Source organism: Corvus brachyrhynchos, unplaced genomic scaffold (genome assembly GCF_000691975.1).
Source record: "Corvus brachyrhynchos isolate BGI_N302 unplaced genomic scaffold, ASM69197v1 scaffold70, whole genome shotgun sequence".
In the NCBI taxonomy this organism is placed as follows: Eukaryota; Metazoa; Chordata; class Aves; order Passeriformes; family Corvidae; genus Corvus; species Corvus brachyrhynchos.
In genome coordinates, this window is record NW_008236217.1 from 9,771,699 (window position 1) to 9,790,779 (window position 19,081).

The 19,081-nt window shown below is 41.1% G+C and overlaps 1 long non-coding RNA gene across 1 annotated transcript in view; it reads right to left on the reverse strand.

Annotated features, from left to right (window-relative positions):
• Positions 1–1,880: 1,880 nt before the first annotated feature.
• The window catches only part of LOC108449694, a 41,564-nt gene continuing 24,363 nt past the window's right edge, over positions 1,881–19,081 (reverse strand). The window contains exons 2-4 of the long non-coding RNA XR_001865963.1: positions 15,811–15,914; positions 7,414–7,479; positions 1,881–4,350 (exon numbers count right to left, since the gene is read on the reverse strand). This is a non-coding gene — a long non-coding RNA (uncharacterized LOC108449694). The remainder of the gene's footprint in view (positions 4,351–7,413; positions 7,480–15,810; positions 15,915–19,081) is intronic.

Here is a 19,081-nt window from a genome sequence, read left to right on the forward strand (position 1 = left end):
CCATTTGATTTAAGTCATTGTTTTCACATTGATTCAAGTCCGAGAGGAGGGCTTCAGCAGGCTGCAAGCGTGGGAAACAAGCTTAGTATCCCAGGTGATTTGGGTATGCTGCAGAGAAGGCTGGACACCAACAAGATGAAGTAATAGCAGTGCAGAGAACTAGATACAAATGATATTGGTTCATGGTGCCTATCTGATAGTCAGTAGTTTCAATACTCATGTCCCTGAGTGGCAACCTTGCCTGAGAAGGCAGCCTCTGCACAAGCATCAGGCAACTTTGTCAAATTTAATTAATGAATGCACTGTATTCAAGAGATGCCTGTAGCAAAGCTTAAGAGATGGAAACCCTTTGGCTTGCTTAGGCTGATAAGGACTTCATTATTTAGGTGGAGGTCTTAAAAAGTAATGAGGACCGAAGCTGTCTTTTCTAGCTCCTGTGGATGCCTGGCCAAAACTTACATGATCACCACACAAGATTTAAACGTAAGAAGAACTTGGTACCAAGACAGCACTGGAAAAGGCTCCTGTTGGTGGTTTGGCAAGTTAGAAAAATGTTTCTCTGCTGTTGTCGTGTACATGGTTTTACCTTTTTTTTATTGGTGTGAATGAGTTTGACTGTGGCTCATTTCTGGATTGTTGTGGCCTGTGGTGTCTTTGCAGAGCAGGGATGATGGCAGCCCTGGTACACTTTAGTGCACTTTAATACACTTTTACCAAACACTGCAGGTGGAAGCAGCCAGGGGTCTGCCTGCTCTGTGCTAGCCCATACATATTTTCTCTTGCAGAGTTCTGAAGCTGACTCGTTTTTGTCCTGGTAATGTCACTCATATCTCAGTGCTTTTTCAATCCTATTAGTTGACAATCTTGTTAAACGATTTTACTGTGATTTTTAATGTTCACATTGATGAGCAGTCCTCCTTTCCGGTAACGTTAACAACTGCAACCCCTTCATTTAACTCTTCTTCAAGCTCTTAATTGTTGGAAGCCAAAGTAGCACAGCATGCACACTCCTCTCCAGCCAGTCATCTCCCAGCATGCTGAGATGTAGGATCCATGGATGGATAGTAATGCCACCTCAATGTGCTGTCAGATCATCTGGAACAATAAACTTGTTCTATCACAGTTTTTACACTTTATGCCAACTGCCTAAGGAGATGTGATACCCATAAGAGCAGTATGAAAAGAAATCCTGTCTAGTCTGGCATTAACTCTGCACAGGTGACCATGTATCTGTAGAATAATCTGGACTACTCTGAACTGACAGAACAAGTTTGTGGCAGTTTTGCGTAGCCCAGGTATTTTAGACATATACTCCAGGTAAGCTTGGCTTGTGGAGTTGCATTACTGAGCTGTTGCCTGACTTGTGCTGTATGGAGCATAATTCTTACTCTTCCATCAAGGTCAGCTGAAATCATTATTTCAACAGGTAAGTACATGGATTCTGTTTATTAAGCCAACATTGGACATTTAGAAAAGAGTTCCTTCCTGTGGTGTTAATGTACCCCTCCTCAACATATTTTGCTCTGCAGTATCCTTGTTACACATTGCAGGATGAATTTTGACTGGGCTCTTCCCTATTTGGTCTTGATTTAAGATTAGGCAACTGTTGAGATTATACAGCAAACCAGTTTGCAATAAGTATAAGTAACTCTGTCAATCCATTGTGCTAACTATAGAAGAACAATTTAAGTGTAAGGAGTTACTTACATCTAAATTCCAGCCAGAATCTGAAACAAATCACATAGGGACACAGATGTATTTGCATAAGTGTACACAGATCATAGTGATAATGATGTGAACAACATTTTTTTCGCAGCTACTCACGGACCCTTTCGCAATCATTTCTAAGCACAGAACTACAGCACATTTGTGAGGTGGGTAATTATTAAAATTCCATTTTAGAGAGCCAAACAGTGAAACAACATGATTAGGGACTTTCCAGAGGCCATCCCTGCCATTTTTTACTTGTTTGGCAATAATATCAAATTTAATTACTTCTGTTCCTGTACTTTATCAACAGACTTATGTTCTTTTTTCATACTCTTGTCTGGCATTACCTGTTATACCTAGTATCTTTTTAGATTCAGGCATAACCTTGCTAAGTGTTTCCACAGATGGATAACATTTGACAGACATTTTTCATCTTACTAAGAAAATGTGAGAGAAAATCCCAACATCTTCTATAGCAGGAGAAATAAATGCACCTGCTTCTGCTGATTCCCAAACCTTGTTTTGACAAGTCAGACCTGTATTAATATGAGCTGGGCTCCACACTCCCTTCCATCTTAATGCCAAGCACTGAGGCTGGCTGATGATACCGGCTCACCCTACTTGAAATATTTTCTTGGCACCTCTTATCAACCCCTTTGGGAAATCTGTCAACAAAACACAGATATAAAACACCAAACATGGCAGGAAAATAATTGTGGCAAAAAATAGTCAACTCCACACGTGGTCAGAGAGGGCATCTTTTGTTACACCTGTCAGGTGCCATCTGGGACTAACAGCTCCAACTCTGCTGTGGATGTGGTCATGCCCTGGCTCATGGGAGGGGAAACCCATGCATGGTTCACCTGCTGAGGCCTGGAGACACACCTTGGCTGCAGGTGCATGGCTTGCAGTACCAGCAAAGCGTGCATGAGCATCCAGAGGACACGGAGCACCCCACTGGGACCCCATGTTCCTTGGCTTTGTGTCCCCATGCACAAGGTGGAGCGAGCAGCCTAGGAGGTCAAGTGGCTGAAAATTACAGCTGGAAATTGCCAAGAAGAAGAATTACAGATCTGGAGCCATGGAGGGCTGAGGAGAATCTCCAAGGATAACACAGACCACCCTGTTGTTGCCAAACGTGGATCAAATATGCTTCTAATGCTTCCAGCAGATGTGTGTCTGAGCTCTACTGAAAACCTTTCCCTCTGGAGATCCCACTCTGTCCTTTGACAGTACATCTGGGGCTTTGTTGCCCTTTGTTAAACGTCATGCTTCGGGTTTCCTTCTTGCAGTTCAGACACATCATGTTTTATTCATTAAGGATACAGTGAATAAGTTCTTCTGTCTACAGTCTTGTATATGTTTGAAGTCTGACATGGTGTCTCCCCTTAGTTTTCTTTAGATAGAGCCCACCAGTCTTCTTGTAAATTATAGCTCCCAGAGTTATGGTGATTCTTGTTCATTTTTTCTCCAGGCACCTTGCTATTCCCCCATGTTACTCTTGATCTAAAATAGGACAGAGTATTCAAAAAAGTACAAGTGAGTAGAACAAAAATATTTTGTTCTTTTAAGGTAAACCTTGTGACAATCGCTCCAGGATTGCTATTTGTATTAGCTTGTGGCTTTCTTTTCCAAGCAGGAAGGATTTTCTTTTCAATATTAAGTGTCTTGAGGAAAGATCTAGTGAGGTAATGAAAAAAGTTGAATAAATGCAGTGTGAAGTATAATAGTTAAATATGTGGATGTGTAACTCCCTTTGATTTTCATTGTTTTTATTAGTTTTATTAACATAACAATGTTGTGATAATTAAAAGTCTTCCCTGTTTCCATGGGAATGACACAGGGGTTTATGTGTCCCCAGGAGCAGCTATTTCTACTTTAGCAGAAGCTATTTTTATCATCTTCTTGGAAAACACTTCGTTTATTCCTGACTTCTCATTCTCATCTCCCAGCAAGTCTATTTTGATGCTTGAAAAAAATACAGCAGTGTTTATTTGGGTAGAGTATACAGTAAGATCATCTTCATCAAAATTATCTTTCATTTCTTTCCTTCAGCATCTGTCCATTCCATCGCTTCAGAAAATGTCTCTGGTATTTCAGTGGCATATCTTCTGTCATTCAAAGTAGCCATGCTGTTTGGGACAGAAAGTAGAAAGAGGGCAATTTTGTAAACTGGGCAGATGTGAAAGACTCTAATGCAGAAATCAATTCCTGCTAGGATAAATTCCCTCTCTGAAGCTGCTGGAAGTGCAGTAGCTCCACATCCATGGTAAACATCTCTGCTCATAGCAGATGTGGAGGACTCATTTAATTACTGCGCCCAGTTATCAGATACTTTCCCTATTAACCACATGAAATGTGGGATTGTTGTGGGATTTAGTGGAGTTACAAGGCATTTCTGTATTCCAATAAGGTTCTTCATGTGTTCCTCACAAGTCTGTGGCTTGGCATATGCAGTAGCATTTCTTTTGACTTGGACTTTCTTCGGGGCAGTTGGGAGGATCTCTGTGACAGCAGACCAGTTTTCCATGGTATATGTGGCTGATTCCCTGATTTTCACCAACATTTTCTTCTGTGACCAAGCTGATGTCTTCTAGCATGAGAGGCATACACTGCAATGAGAGCACCAGCTTGGAAAGACTGTGAGTGAGAATGAAGACAAGAATCATTAGTAGAGAACGTTACACAAAAAAACCACCACAAAATACTTGGCTATGGTGTGGAACGTTGAAACGATTAAAAAGTGAGATGTGTCATTTTTTTTCTTCCAGCTACATGCAGCATGTGTTTCCCATGTCTCATATTACAAGCAAATGTGAACTGAGGGTTTATGGTAATACCACCTAGGAAGTATGATATCATCTTTCCCACAGGTGGTAAGTCAGTTTTCCAAGGTGTGTTTACATGGAGCACTTCAGAGCACTAGCACATACACAAGATACTTAAGCAATATCTGTAATTACGGCAGAGTTTGAGGAATAAACACTGTCTAGCCAGGTATGACTTGTAAAACACCTTATGGCCAAATATGTGATGTCATTCATATTATCTTGGTAAATACTTGTTGGGGCATGAATTCAACTGAAATTAAATGAAGCTGATAATGTGGTTTATAAGTGTGAGCATGTAGAACTTTTGTAATCAGACTAGTTGTTAATAAGATAAATAACATGATAGTGCAGAAGCAAATTTGCTTGTATTTTGACATTTATAAATCCCGTGTTTCCGGATGATGGTCTGTTTTTATCTAAATTGTAAACCACAAACATAACAAATTGTACAAGATTACTAGAGGAAAAGTGACAAACATTACCATCAGTCACATGCCCAACTTGATACATTTATTTTCCTTTTGGGTCATCAAAGGACTGAATACCAAAGATTGTTACGATTACTAAACTATTAGCTTCCTTTTATATTCTTTTATTTGTGTTTATTGAAACAATTTCATGAAGTTTAACGGGCTGGCAATGGCTCTTGCCAGCTAAATCTGTTTGCTATTTGTTATTTTTTTACATTGGAAGCTCATATATAAAAAATGTGCTTAGAAGGTGTTAAATGGTGTAAAACCATATCTCTGTATGTCACTTCGGTTCCAGTGCCGGCTCCAGGACAGATTCATGGCTGTCTTTCTCTAGGACCTGGGATATTTTTGTCAGAAAATGGTACAGAAGGGTAAGACTTTATGTCCTATTGCCATTGCAGTACTGGTCTCTCACTTTACTTTTCATTGTTGTTTTTTCACAGTCTGATCCCATTCAAGTGGCTTAGCAGATGTGCTTGACCACCTACAGCCTTTTTGGACTGTTTTCCTTCCTGGCTTTTCAAGCTCAGCTGTTCATGAAATCTGAACTATGTGTTGATCTCTGAGGCTGTTCCAACTTCCCTTAATGCAGCAATTATTTAAAAGAAATAGGCAGCAGTCCTGCAAAATATTTGTCCACATTTCTCTTGGATGCTTTCCGTTAGTGAGCAGATGAGAAGAGTGTCTGGTTTAATCCAGTTTCCTGGGGAGGCAAAGCAAGTGCAATACTTGCTGTCTGAACATATGTGTGTGCCTCAATGACCCACAAACAGCTTTTGAACCCACTGGCCTCTCTAAACTAGAGGAATTGAGATCCCCAGGGTCCTGGAATTCCTATAAACTTCAGTCAAACTGAACAGAAGAGTGATGTATCATCAGAGGTTTGCTGAAGGGCGTACTTCATCACAAGCTCATCCTTTAATAGACAATTCAGCCACAAGACCCTAATCCACAGGGGCAGGTTCAGTAGTTTCACTGATCACAGCATGCTGAGTAGTTTACATCCCTTGGCCAGAAGTGAAGCAGTGCTCTTGTGGGTGCAAAAGTCTTGAATTTTATTAAATACCTTTCAGAGCATATTTCTCTTCATTTCCATCTCTCTCTCTTGATAAATTTGTTTTCTGGTCGTTTTATGCATCATGGAGCCCCACAGGGCTTGGTACTGCACCTACTTTTTATGCATATATATATATTGCTTCTCAGTGCAGCTTTTCACTACAGGGCTACAAGGCATTGCTACATTAATCATTCTTCAGCACTTCTCCTTTCCTGATGTGTCACATTCTCCTTGTTCATGCTGTGTTCAAGAGAGAACATTGATAGCACACAAGTTTTTGATCAAAAAAAGTACTGAACAAAACCAAAGTGATATTTTGCCAGTTTTGTTGTTTATGTGTTATTTATAGTGTCTATTTATAAACTTTTTAATCTGTAGCACTGTTACATTGCTGGTCTTCCTTTTCCTTCTTCTCTCCAAGGAGAAGACCTGTCAGCCAGGTCTTTAGGCATGGCTTTTCCCAGTGGAAGCCTCAGGCCTAGCTGGATCCCCAGAGAGGTCTGAACCTCATCCCCTCCCAGTGGTGTGGTGGGGGCTGCACCAGAGCTCAGCGCCAGAAGGGGCTGGCCTGGGGACAGACAGGGTGGGGTGCTCACCTTGGCATGCCAGTACAAGCTGGTGTTGCAGAAGGCCTTGGGCAGAGAGAGGACCTCGCAACCATGCAGGGGTAGGCTGCTTCCTAGGATCATTTGAGCCTTTTCTAAGCTATTTAGTCTGCATATTTTGGGTACCATGAATATGCATACTCAGGACTTGGCCATTGGCTTGGGTTTCCAAAGCAGGTGGTTTATCTGAAATCTGTCACAGTCAGCCCAGGCTTTTTTCCTCATGGCCTCAGACTAGTCAATCCCAGCTCCTGTTTAGTACAGTTGATACAACTTGCTTCTTGCTGGAGGAGCAAGAAACTTGTAAGCAGCTATTAGGGAGAGATTTGCTGCCAGAACTTCTGCTCTCAGTCTTTTTGACCACTACATGTGACAAAGTCAGTAGGGATCCAGATCTAGACCCATTCAGCTCTTCTACATTTCTTTATGAGAAAACCATCTCCTTCTGCCCTTACTTTCTTATTACACCTTCAGAAGTATGTGAATTGTTTCTAGTTTCAGATGAAGCATTTGGTTTTTGCATTATAAAACAATATAAGAGACCTCTCCAACTCACTGACATTGCTCAAAGGGATGGAGTGACTCTTGGAGGAAAGATAAAGTACCCTGAGCTGTGGAGAATCCAAGTATTTCAGTTTTTGTAATTTGTGCCTCTCCAAAAATTATGTGCATTGCCTGAATGCGACATTTGGGTCCACTTTCCTGCAAAAGTTTTTGAGATGAGGATTCCCACTTACAGCAAGTTTTATACCATGTAGTATGACCCATTCATAGCAGTCTTCAGTTCTTCAGTCATTTCATATCTGTAATATGGGAAATAAGATTTTGCAGTGAAAAGTATGAAACAAACAATGACATTTGAAATCTGAGTCTCTGCTTTCACTAGAACAAAGCTTGTATTCTCCTTGGGCCAGTGTAATCACTATTTCTTTTAGGAAATACATTTCTTAGATGTATTTGAAATGGTAATGTTGAAACCTAACAATAACTAAAGAAATGTGTTTGAAAGATAATGATTTGCACAACTCTGCAACATTCGCCGTCAGCAATGCTTTAGAAGAGGAGTAAAATTTCTAACTTGAAAGGAAAGGAGGCAGCACTGGATTTAGAAGCATTTTAAGGTGACTAAATGAATTACTCCTGTTTCATCTATTGACATGTGAGGTGGGAGCTGCTTTTGTTAGTGACTGACAGCACAGAGACAGAGTCACCCAGGAAAGCACCTGATAGTCTAATTTACTTATTGCCTTCCTCAACCTGACAACCGAGAAGTCTATAAGCAAACAATTTTCTAAGGATGCCTCAGGCTGATGCATAAAAAAAGCTGGCTTTGTCTGGAACATGCTTGGTCCAGCCATTTGATCTCCATGTCTTCAGATATTCCTCACCAGGTATGATGCGTCAGTCCTGTTCTGCCTGCAGGGGTAGGAAAGCTTCCCTAGTTTCCCCTTCTAGCACATGAAGAGTAGGAAGAGGCTGCTCTTGCCTTCTTCAATGAATCCAAGCTTCCATAGAGAATGAAAAGATTGACGCTTTTTCATTTGGGATGGCATAGGCAAAAGGGAAAGTGTAAAATTGGACAACAGGGTAAAGTACTTAGAGCAGTTAGATGTGTTGCTTTTATTACCTTTCTCACAACACATGAGCAAGGGAGATGAAATATGAGCAAATTCCAAACGGATTAAAGGAAATGCATTTTATGTAACATACAGCTGGAGCTTGAGACTCATTGCCAAGAAATAACAGCTAGACTCAGGAATGAGCAAGACTGGGAAGAGAACTGGGTACTTCTGTGAGTAGCGGGAATTTCAGAAGTACTTTGAAAGGGCTCAAAAACAGGTTTAGAAGGAATGTAAAACCCAAGATACTTGTGAAATTTGCACGAGTCAACCCCCTCAGCTTTAAACATACAAAGTCAGTGTTCTTCATAGTTTGATCTTTTGAGCCTGTAGGTAAACATCCCTGTCAAACCTCATTGGTGTTAATTTTCCCATGTATCGAGAGTGTGCATAGCTGCTATCGGGTGCTGCAGTTACACAGACAACACTTGTCAATGTCTAGTCTGGGTTTTTCCAGTCTTTGGGTTTTCACTGTGATCTCCAAGGGATAATTCAGCCTCTCCTTTCTCTTCAAGATTTTAGACAAGTGGGAGAGCCTGTTTCCCTGTAGGAAATGTTTGCCTGGGGGATTTATTTGAGCAAGCCCTGAATGCTCATAACATCAAGTAAGTTTTGAACAGAACAGGATTCTTGTGGCTGGTCATGATTGGTACACTAGTTGTTCCCCTCCAGATCTAAGTGTTCCTTCTTCAAAAAGGAGGATTCTTTTACTTGCTGGATCAGAGGATCACAGAGTATTCTGAATTGGATGGGACCCATTAGGATCATTAGTCCAACCCCTGGCCCTGCACAGGACAACCCTAAGAATCACACCGTATCGCCTCTGATAATTGCAGAAGAGGAGATTTATCGATATGTTATTTTGTTCCCATAAAGATGTCAGCCTGCAAGTTTCCTCTCCCTCTGGGTGATCGCATGGTCACTGTTTGCGCATTTCCAGCAATTTTTATCTCCTCAGGGCATGTCTCTTTTGAATGCAGGGTGGTGTCAGGAGGTTAAGAAGGAATCTACAGGTAAGGTAAAGTTCTTGTAGGAGACAAAGGACCTGGCTGTTGTCCCCATGTCCTTCTGGTAAGACAAGAGGGAAGAGTCAAGCGATGTAGACCCACAGTTTTATCATCTGTGTCACCCACATTGTGAAAACCAGATCCACGAGCAAGGAAAGAAGAGGAAACCTTGCTTTGTCATGTGGGAAAAAATGCTTAGCAAACCACAGTGAGGCATTTCAGACTATCTTCTTATTTATTCTTAAAACAGTTTTATTTCTTTTTAACATTAGCCATCAAACAAAATGTTTGAAGTTTTTAAGGAGCACAGTTACTTTTTGCTTTGTAAATAAGAGGCTAACTTATTCGACTGTAGCTGTCTTTGTGATCTGTTTTTTTATTCAATGGAAAAGTGATGACAGGTGTTGTCATGCAGTAATTAATTCTTTCAGCATAACTATCCAGGCTCTTGAATGATTTATTTCGTGTAAAGTATTTGGCAAAAATGGAATCAACTTAATCTGTTTAAACAACAAGAGAAAATTATTAAACTAAACCTTACAGGCTGCCTGCCTGGATACTGTGGGTTGGAAGGCAGCACCTCACCACTACAGTGAGAGGTGCAGAACCAATTAAACTGATACTGGAAAAGGTCTCATAATGAGCAATTTTCTCAGTGAGAAGAATGACAGCCCTTCTTTTAGGTCCGCACCAAAACCATAGAATCATAGAATTATAGAATAGTTTAGGTTGGAAAAGATCTCTAAAATTTTCAAGTTCAACCTTTAACCCAGCATTGCCAAGTTCACCACTAAACCATGTCCCTAAGTGCCACGCCTACACATCTTTTAAATACCTCCAGGGATGGTGACTCAACCACTTCCCTGGACAGCTCATTCCAGTGATTGACAGCCCTTTCTGAGAAGAAATTCTTCTCATATCCAATCTAAATCTCCCCTGGAGCAACTTGAGGCCATTTCCTCTTGTCCTATCTCTTGTTACTTGGGAGAAGAGATGAAGCCCCATCTCACTACTGCCTCCTTTCAGGCAGTTCTGGAGAGTGATAGGGTCTCCCATGAGCCTCCTTTTCTTCAGGCTAAGCACCCCCAGCTCCGTCAGCCACTCCTCATAGGACTTGTGCTCCAGACCCTTCCCCAGTTCCATTGCCCTTCTCTGGACACACTCCAGCACCTCAATGTCCTTCTTGTAGTGAGGGGTCCAGAGCTGGACGCAGCACTCAGGGTGTGGCCTCACCAGTGCCACGTACAGGGGGACAATCCCTGCTGTGGTCCTGCTGCCCACACTATTGCTGATACCGGCCAGGATGCCACTGGCCTTCTTGGCCACCTGAGCACACGCTGGGTTATGGTCAGTGGCTGTTGACCAGCACCCCCAGGTCCTTCTCCTCCAGGCAGCCCGGCACTTGGCCTAAGTGAACCTCTTACCATTGGTGTCACCCAATAGATCCAGCCTGTCCCAATCCCTCTGCAGAGCCTTCCTGACATCCAGCAGATCAACACTTCTGTCCAGCTTGGTGTTGACTGCAAACTGAGGGTGCACTCCATCCTCTCGTCCAGGTTGTTGATAAGGATATTAAACAGGACTGGCTGCAGCACTGAGCCCTGGGGAGCACCACTTGTGACCAGCTTCCAGCTGGATGTGACTCCGTTCCCCACCACTCTCTGGGCCAGGGCATTCAGCCAGTTTTTTATCCAGCAAACAGTGTATTTGTCCAATTCAAGAGCAGATGCTTTCTCCAGGAGAGTGCTGCAGGAAATGGTATCTAATTCTTTACCACAGTCTAGGTAGACAACATCCTGTCCTGGTCTTGGCTGAGACAGAGTTAATTTTCTTCCTGATAGCTGGTACAGTGATGTGGTTTGGATTTGGGATGAGAATTATCTTGGTAACACACTGATGGTTTAGTTGTTACTATGGAGTGCTTACTCTAACTCAAGGAATTCTCAGTTTCCCATGCTCTGCAAGTGAGGAGGTGCACAGGAAGCTGGGAGGGAGCATGGCCAGGACAGCTGACCTGACCTGTCAAAAGGGATATTCCATGCCAGAGAATGCCATGCCCCATATATAAACTGGGGGTGTTACCTGGAATTGGGTTGGTGGCTGCTTGGGGAATGGCTGAGCATCAGTCAGAAGCTGGTGAGTAATTGTATTGTGCATTGCTTGGCTTTTGACTCTTACTCCTTTCTCTCTGTATGTTATCTCCCTTTTCATTACTGTTATTACTAGCATTAGTGTATTTTATTTTATTTCAATTATTAAACTGTTCTTAGCCCGTGAAGTTCTACTTTTGTTTCCTGATTCTGCTGCCCATCCCACTGGGGTGGGGAAAGTGAGCCAGTGTCTGTGTGATACTTAGTTGCCAGCTGGGGTTAAACCATGACGCATCCACAAGGTTTGTGGATCCATCATTGTTCTCGTTCTTATTGTTGGTTTTCACTGCATTAGAACAGACTGCAGCATTAAAAACAAAGGTCTTCATTCCCCATATCCATTACTTTGTTCTCATGAGAAGAAACCCGTGTCTGCCTGTTACAATAAACTGATGCACCACATTATGGTGAAGTTAATAGGAACTGACAGTATAATAGGAGCAACTGCAGCTTAAGTTGCAATAAATTTGTTTGTTTGTAGATGGGATTTTGCAACAAAGAAAGTGTTTTATAAATCAAAGAGATCTCTCACCAAATTTACCTTACTGAGGAGTAAAGCAACATCTAGTAACTAGAAAACAGAATTGTTCTGAGAAAGCCATTTATCTAATTTCTTTTTAAATAGCTGATAGATAGGCATTTTGTTTACTTGAGCCAATGCAGCATTGACAGGCTTTAATTCAGTCCCACAGGACCATATTTTTTCTACATCCTGATGACAGGTGAATGCCAGTTTTTTCACTTCCCTTTTGCTTTTAGCAAATTTCAGTATTTTTCTGGTTTCAGAAAATACCTGATACCCGGACTATCAAACCAGGAGTCAAATACACTTTTTAAATTCTATTGTGTATTTAAAAATATCAGAAAACTCAAATAATTTTTATGACTCGGGTCTGACTCATGTTTTTTCATTCTTGGGTTGACAGTTTTGTTATTGTTTATCAGTCTTGACAAGATAAATCCCATCAGGATGGGATCCATGCTGTCCTCTCTACGTATGTCCCAGTCTTGATCTCTAATTTGAAACTTGATCATAGGAATCATACAGTAATTATCATCTTTTGGTCACTGTTACTGGGCTAACCACCTTTGCATTCTTCTTAGCAAGGCTTTCGGGACATGAACAGTTTTGAATATACACTTAGAAAGCACTACCAGGAATTTTCATATCAGTTTATTTGCTATTCCCAGAAAACGCATCTTTTTCTTTTTGATGGATGGACTATGAGTACAGGCTTCACACATAACTGTGTTTTACCCTGCTCTAAATCTACTGGTATTGGTTAATGAATGTTTTAAATTATTTTATCAACAAGAATTTCAAAATGTGTACAGCAGAAAGCAATGCTTTCCTACCTGATTAAGACATATGGAGCTATATTGATGCAACATTAATGCAGAATGCTACAGCATTCTCCTTTCAGTGTAATACACTATAGATCAGTAATATGCAGCTTGACCATGAGAAAGTTGCCATCTCTTGCCCGCTGCTTAGATTAAGTTGTTTGCTTTCACTGCTGCTACAGGCGAGGCCTCACTAGGGCATTCCCCTTCTGATAGTCAGCTTGGCTGGATCTTCTCCTGCCATGGCACTTGCCCCTGGATATGAAATCGCATCAATATAGTAGCTCAGTTTTACTTTTGTCAGGATAGATTCCTTCAGTTTTCTCTTGCATCAGGGGTTCGCATTCTCTTACCATCTTTGTGGTCCTTCCCTACCTGTCCCAGATGAAATTCATCTTTCCTGAGCACAAGAGCTTCGTACGCCATTGTAGCTGAGATTTTACCTGTCTGACATTAGCAATAACTATTGTTGTTGGAAACTCCCTTACTTTTTCCCTGCAGGTAATACTGAGCAGTACCTCACATCCCATTCAGCATAATGCAGTGTAGCTGGCAGGATCCAGCATCATGTGTACCTATTTTACAGGTACAGTGTCATCGCCACAGAGAATCACTAGCAATAGCCCACCTAGTGTTTTTAAGGAATTTTAATTTGATGGATAAGATTTGTAATTAAGGACTGGATAAGCACTGTGACAACAGGCTCGGTAGCTGCCAGGCCAGATAGGTTGGGATAAGGAATGGACTGTGCCTCTCTGAAAATCAACAGCAGGTTTTCCTCAGAAGCTCATTCTCAGGCTTACCTCAGGTTAGCCCATTACATTTTTATTGCTGTGGTGTTTTGTGCTTTTTAAAAATCTCCATTGGAGGGAGCCTGTTAAAGCCTGCCAGCAGCTCTTTCTCTTTGGCAGCTTCTGAGCCTGGGGTGCTCTCGACTGACTCCTCTGTACCTTCAGAGTGTATGCAACCTCTCCTGGCTTTGCTGTAAACCTGCCAGGAAATGGACACTTTCAAAAATACTTTAAAATATAATTTGAATTCTAAATACCTGCATGAAAAGCAAGGTTTTGTATAAAGAGCCTGCTGGTAGCAAAGTTTTATGGTCTTCAGGAGCAAGACTTACTGTTGTGAAGTATCCCCAGATGTGGCTTGTGGCCCATCTGCACCAGGGAGTGCTGGCTGCAGCTTCCACCTCCTGCAAAATGTCCCTCTTTCCTCCTTCGAGGACTGTCTCAGTTAAAATTACTTAGTTTTGCTGTCACTAGTTGAGCTCATTGGGACTGAAAGGGACAGGAAGGCGCTCACAAGCCGGGAGGTGGCAGCCCAGACAAGGGAGGGAGGAGACATCTTGTTCCCACCAGCTACATCACTCCGGCATGTCTGTCTGCAGGCGAATGTTGCCGCATGCCAACGCTGTTGGGAGTCTCTTATCTGCATTCATTCAGGGCCTGCCCTCTCTTCCTTGAAACCGTGAGGTTTGAAATTAAACATCATGTTCTCTATAAATAATCTTAATTGGCAGCAAGCTCACTGAATGTGGTCTTTCGCATACAAATTAAAACCTACTGTAGTGAATTTGAGGCTGTCCTGAAACAGTTTCACTGCTGCAAGGGGACTTCAATTTTGTGCCACTTCACATGAATTAGTTTAAAACTGGTCTATCAGGGCACTGCCTTTCTTCAGGGCAAGCCCCTCTCATGCTCTCTGTAAGGGTAGCTGTTCACAGCCAACACTGAATCTGTATTCTCTGATCTACAGGGTAGTTGGCTGGAGCTCTTATAAGAATCATTTAACTGTTCCTGCAGCAAGAAACTCTGAAGAGCATGTCCTTTCATTAGTTGCCTCCAGGGTTTGTCCATGCTCTTACCTCCCCAGTTATGACAAATGTATTATGTCTGTTGGCTGTGGAAGCTTAGTTATGTACCTTGCTGTAAGCACTTGCTTATATCCTTTGAGCGGGGTTTCATCCCATTCACTTCAGTGAGATCACTTCTGTGTGTCCATCCATCTGTACAGAAATATTTGCAGAAGTCTAATCCATACTTGGCTTCCCCTTTGGCTATTTTTCCTGTGTTATTTTCAGCAAACTGTACAGCCAAATCACCACCACAATTTCAACCACAGCAGAAATGGAATCACCTTAATAAAATCAGTGCAGTAGATGCTGGAACAAATGTTTTAAAGTGGGATATCTGCTGCATGGGAGTGAAGAGGACTGGGGGATTTGAACAATTAAGAAAGATAATGAAAGCTACAGTTCAATTTATTTTACAAATGTTTTAATCTTTTGAAAAAAACTTTATTCAATTTTATTTAATGTAGCAGAGAGATACCAATTTATCATTTGAACCTGTAGAAATGTGGGTTAATGCTAGAAGCAGTTGGCAACCCTTGAAGTTTCTCCAAATAGGACTTTAACTTAAATCTGGAAAGAGAGAATATTCACACAAGACAATGAGGATCTTGCACAGCCCTCATAAATTCCTTATGTTGCCATTCCTCTTTCACCTCAGCGCCAAACCTGTTTGCGAGTGGCAGTGACTGCTCCAGCCTGGGTAGAGTGAGCACCCACATGCAATTTTTGAGTCTCTTATTTTGGTTTATTTTAAATATGGACTAAATGTAGATGTTAACTAAAGGTAAATGGAGAATACCAGCTGGAAGAGTGAATCTTACATGGCTCCCTTTCTGCAGGGTTTTTTTTTGCCCTACTATCTCTCTTTACGGCTAATTCCTTTATAAATACAGAGCAGGAAAAAACCTGCACCTACTGGCTAAGCATGAAGCACCTTTCCAACTTAGAAAGCACAGAGTTATTGCAGTACAAGCTTAGTCAGATACAGAGAAAAAAGTAAATACTTGGGAAAAGAGGGGATCTAATTTTAAAACTTCTCTCTATATCAGTTGATTTCCAAAACAAAACCTTAAAAAGATCCAATTGAAAACAACGTGAAAGAAAGTACAAGAAATGTTATTAATGAGATTGTATCTGCTAAAATTGGCTGAGTACTTACACAGATTGCTGAAAGAAATTTGATGCTTGATTCTTTCAGGCTATTTGGATGTTTCCAGAGGTGGTGTTCCACCTGCCCACAGGACAGTATCTTCAACTTCACATCTTAAAAAAAAAGTTTTAAAATTTATATTAATCATCTCATTTACAAGCTACTGGTACTATACATGTTGCTGCAGATTAAATGACTCATTGGCCGGGTTTCAAATAGTAGAAAACAAGGCTCTGCTCCCACATCTCCCCTTTCTGTCATGCTGGTTAGACTGCTATTTGCATTATTTTTATCCCATCTGGAGCCTTCAGCAGAAGGGACTGTTTAACTCTGGAAGATTAAAATTGGTCTGATGACAATCCGAGGGAAATTGATCTTGTTTTCATGCTGGTATTTTAGAATGCACTAGGTTTCCATTAGGGCTGTGTGGGCACCCACATCACTGGGGTAGTTCAGCTAGCCGGAAAGGATGGGTCATGGCCAGTCTCTGATCCGCTGCTGAATTGCGCAGGCTTGCTGGGAGGGTTAAGTCCTTTGCATTTCCTATGGTACTACAGGGTAAGACCATTTGACCACTGAGTAGTTCTACTTCAGGCCTGGCTCTGGTATCTCCTTCCTTTGATGACCTCCTAAGGGAGGAAAGAAGCTTCTGGAGTAAAGAAACTGAAGAGGTGTATCCAGGAGCGAGACAGGTTCTCCATCACTTCATGCACTGTGTGCAGCTCCATGTTTGTAAATTGGGACATTCCCAGGGCAGAGGGGTTGGGATGTGAGCAGGGTCCCTTCTCACCCTTGGGGCAGAGTTTACAGTGACCAAATTGTTTCAGGCATCCTCTCCTCTCTCCTGTTGCTTACTGAAAAATCTAGACTACCACCTGCTGAAGGAATTGTCTCTTCATATTGTGATGACTTTCATTGCCTGATTATGAGCTGGCCTCTGGGCCAGGGGGGTATTGTTCTGCAGAATCTCTGCCTGTTAGGTGCTCTAGGAATTTGCTAATCCATTCTTGAATCATTAATTTCTCGTACATGTTGGTTTGAGAAAACTGTGCAAGACACACAAAATTACATAGAATCTACACGAAACATGTAAACTTCTGGGTGGCACCTGGGAGAAAAGAGATCCAGAACATGGTTTAGATGCCTCCAAACATCCATGTTTAAGCCACTGCATTGAGATCTAGGCTGTCTGCCCCCCAAAGGGCACAGGAGGGCTAATAATTACCCATAAATGCTGCTTTTGTTTATCTTACAGAGAATAAATCAGGTTTCTGACAGCAGTTGTTGTTCTTCCTGATAATCTTACTTGCTTTACATTTTTTTTACATTTGTGTAAGTCTTTGTATCACTAAGCACATATCTGCAGCTTGAGGTCAGTGCTTTGTAGGGCTAGAACCAGGCAGTGTTTGTGTGCCCTTGCAGATGGAGATGGCAGCGTGCGAGGCTATGCCAGGCTCCTTGAAGCAAAGCTGCCTTTATTGCATCTCCATCTGGGACCTTCCAGGAAACACAGAGAAAGGGCATCTTACAGATTAGTTTCTTCCCAAATAATCAGGATGAGTGAACAGGTTATTGACGACCTGTCATTAAACTGTTGCTGAAAGCACTAAATTTTATGTTTAAGCTTGTGCTGCAGGACACTTACCATGATGCTGTGAATCATCAGTCTGAGATGTATCAGTTTAAATAACCAAAAGAAATATTGGTATCTTAGTTGCCTAAAGCATTACCGTCTGCTTTTATTGCAAGTCTTATGAAGGGGCTACCTGTGAAGACTTTTTTTAAGAGAGGAGACCAAGACCTGATTAGAACATTTAGGTTAAATTTTCTCTCCTTCTAGATATCTGCACTGATGTCAGTTTGAAAATATCCTGTACCACAAATTATAGGAAAGGTGACATCTTCCGAGGACATCCACAGTAAAAGCTTTGTGTTTCATGAGTGGTTTTTGTGTGCTACTTCAGGATCATAAAACACACACAAATCTTCAATCTCCTATGCAAATACCGTGTTTATATATATATATATATATATATCTATATCTATCTATATATGTAAGCTTTGTTGTCCTGCAACTTATTGCTTTAACCTAATATAGCAAAGGATAATGTCAATGTAATTAAATGCTCATCTCTTGCCCATTTTTAATTTTGTAGAATAAATGGTTACTTGCTGTTCCCCTAGTCTCTCATTAGAGTTTCTCAAATGAAGATAATACCCATCCATAAGCTGCTTAGAACATATACCTCATCTATTTAATTAAACAGTACTCTATCACAAGATGAGAAAACTGAAACGATGGGGTGCATTCATGCATTTAAAAAATTGCGTATGTTTCAGTTCAGAGTTGGGGTTTTTTTCCCTCAAGGACCTAACAGAAGGCAGCAATAAGGGATTATTTTCCTTTGGGGGTCTGTTTAGTTTTAGAGTATTCAGAAATAGAAATCTAATCCAATTCCTATAAAGTCTATAGAAAGACTTATATTGTTTCAGTAGGTGTTACAGCAGTCTAGCACTACTGTTGTCTAATCAAAGATCATAAATTGGAGATTTTAAATAAGAGCATTATTTGGAAAAGAGTTGCCCTATATCTATCTATATATCTATATCTATATCTATATATATCTTTGCAGAAGTCTTTTGAAAAGCATTGGCTACTATTTGCATTTGTTTCTCATTGCCCAGGACTGGCTATTTAACCTCTGTTCCTCACCTCACTTTTTCTGTGGTCCAGCAATGCATTTTACTTGTCTGTTCTGAATTATATCAGGTTTGCATCAGGAAAAACATTGTGTTTAACCCACAGAAACACTCTTCTCTGAGACAGGAAAAGGATTTTACTGTGGTTGAAATTTCCTTTTTTAATGTGAGCTATTCTATTTTATGGAACAATGAAAGGAAAACCACTGACTCCATACAAGCATACAAGTAGTAAAAATGAAAACTGACAGGAAAACACAAATAAGTATCACTAAGCACGTGATGATTGTTGAGTTTAAAGGTAATCTTTTATAAGATTTGTTAGGGAGTACAAGAAGAGTAAAGGGAGAAACCTAGAAGTCAGCCTGCCTGGGAGAGGAGATCATTAATGCTGTTCCAGACAAACCTCTATGTGAAAGGGTGGTTATGAGAAGTACCAGCAGAAAAGATACTGCTTTTTTACTGTTTACTGTGTTTACTGCAAACTCTAAATAGCCAAGGCAGAATAAAAATAGCATGTTAGATAGATGTAAAGAAGGAAATGAGAGGAATTGTTATCAAACCCACAGATCCCATTACA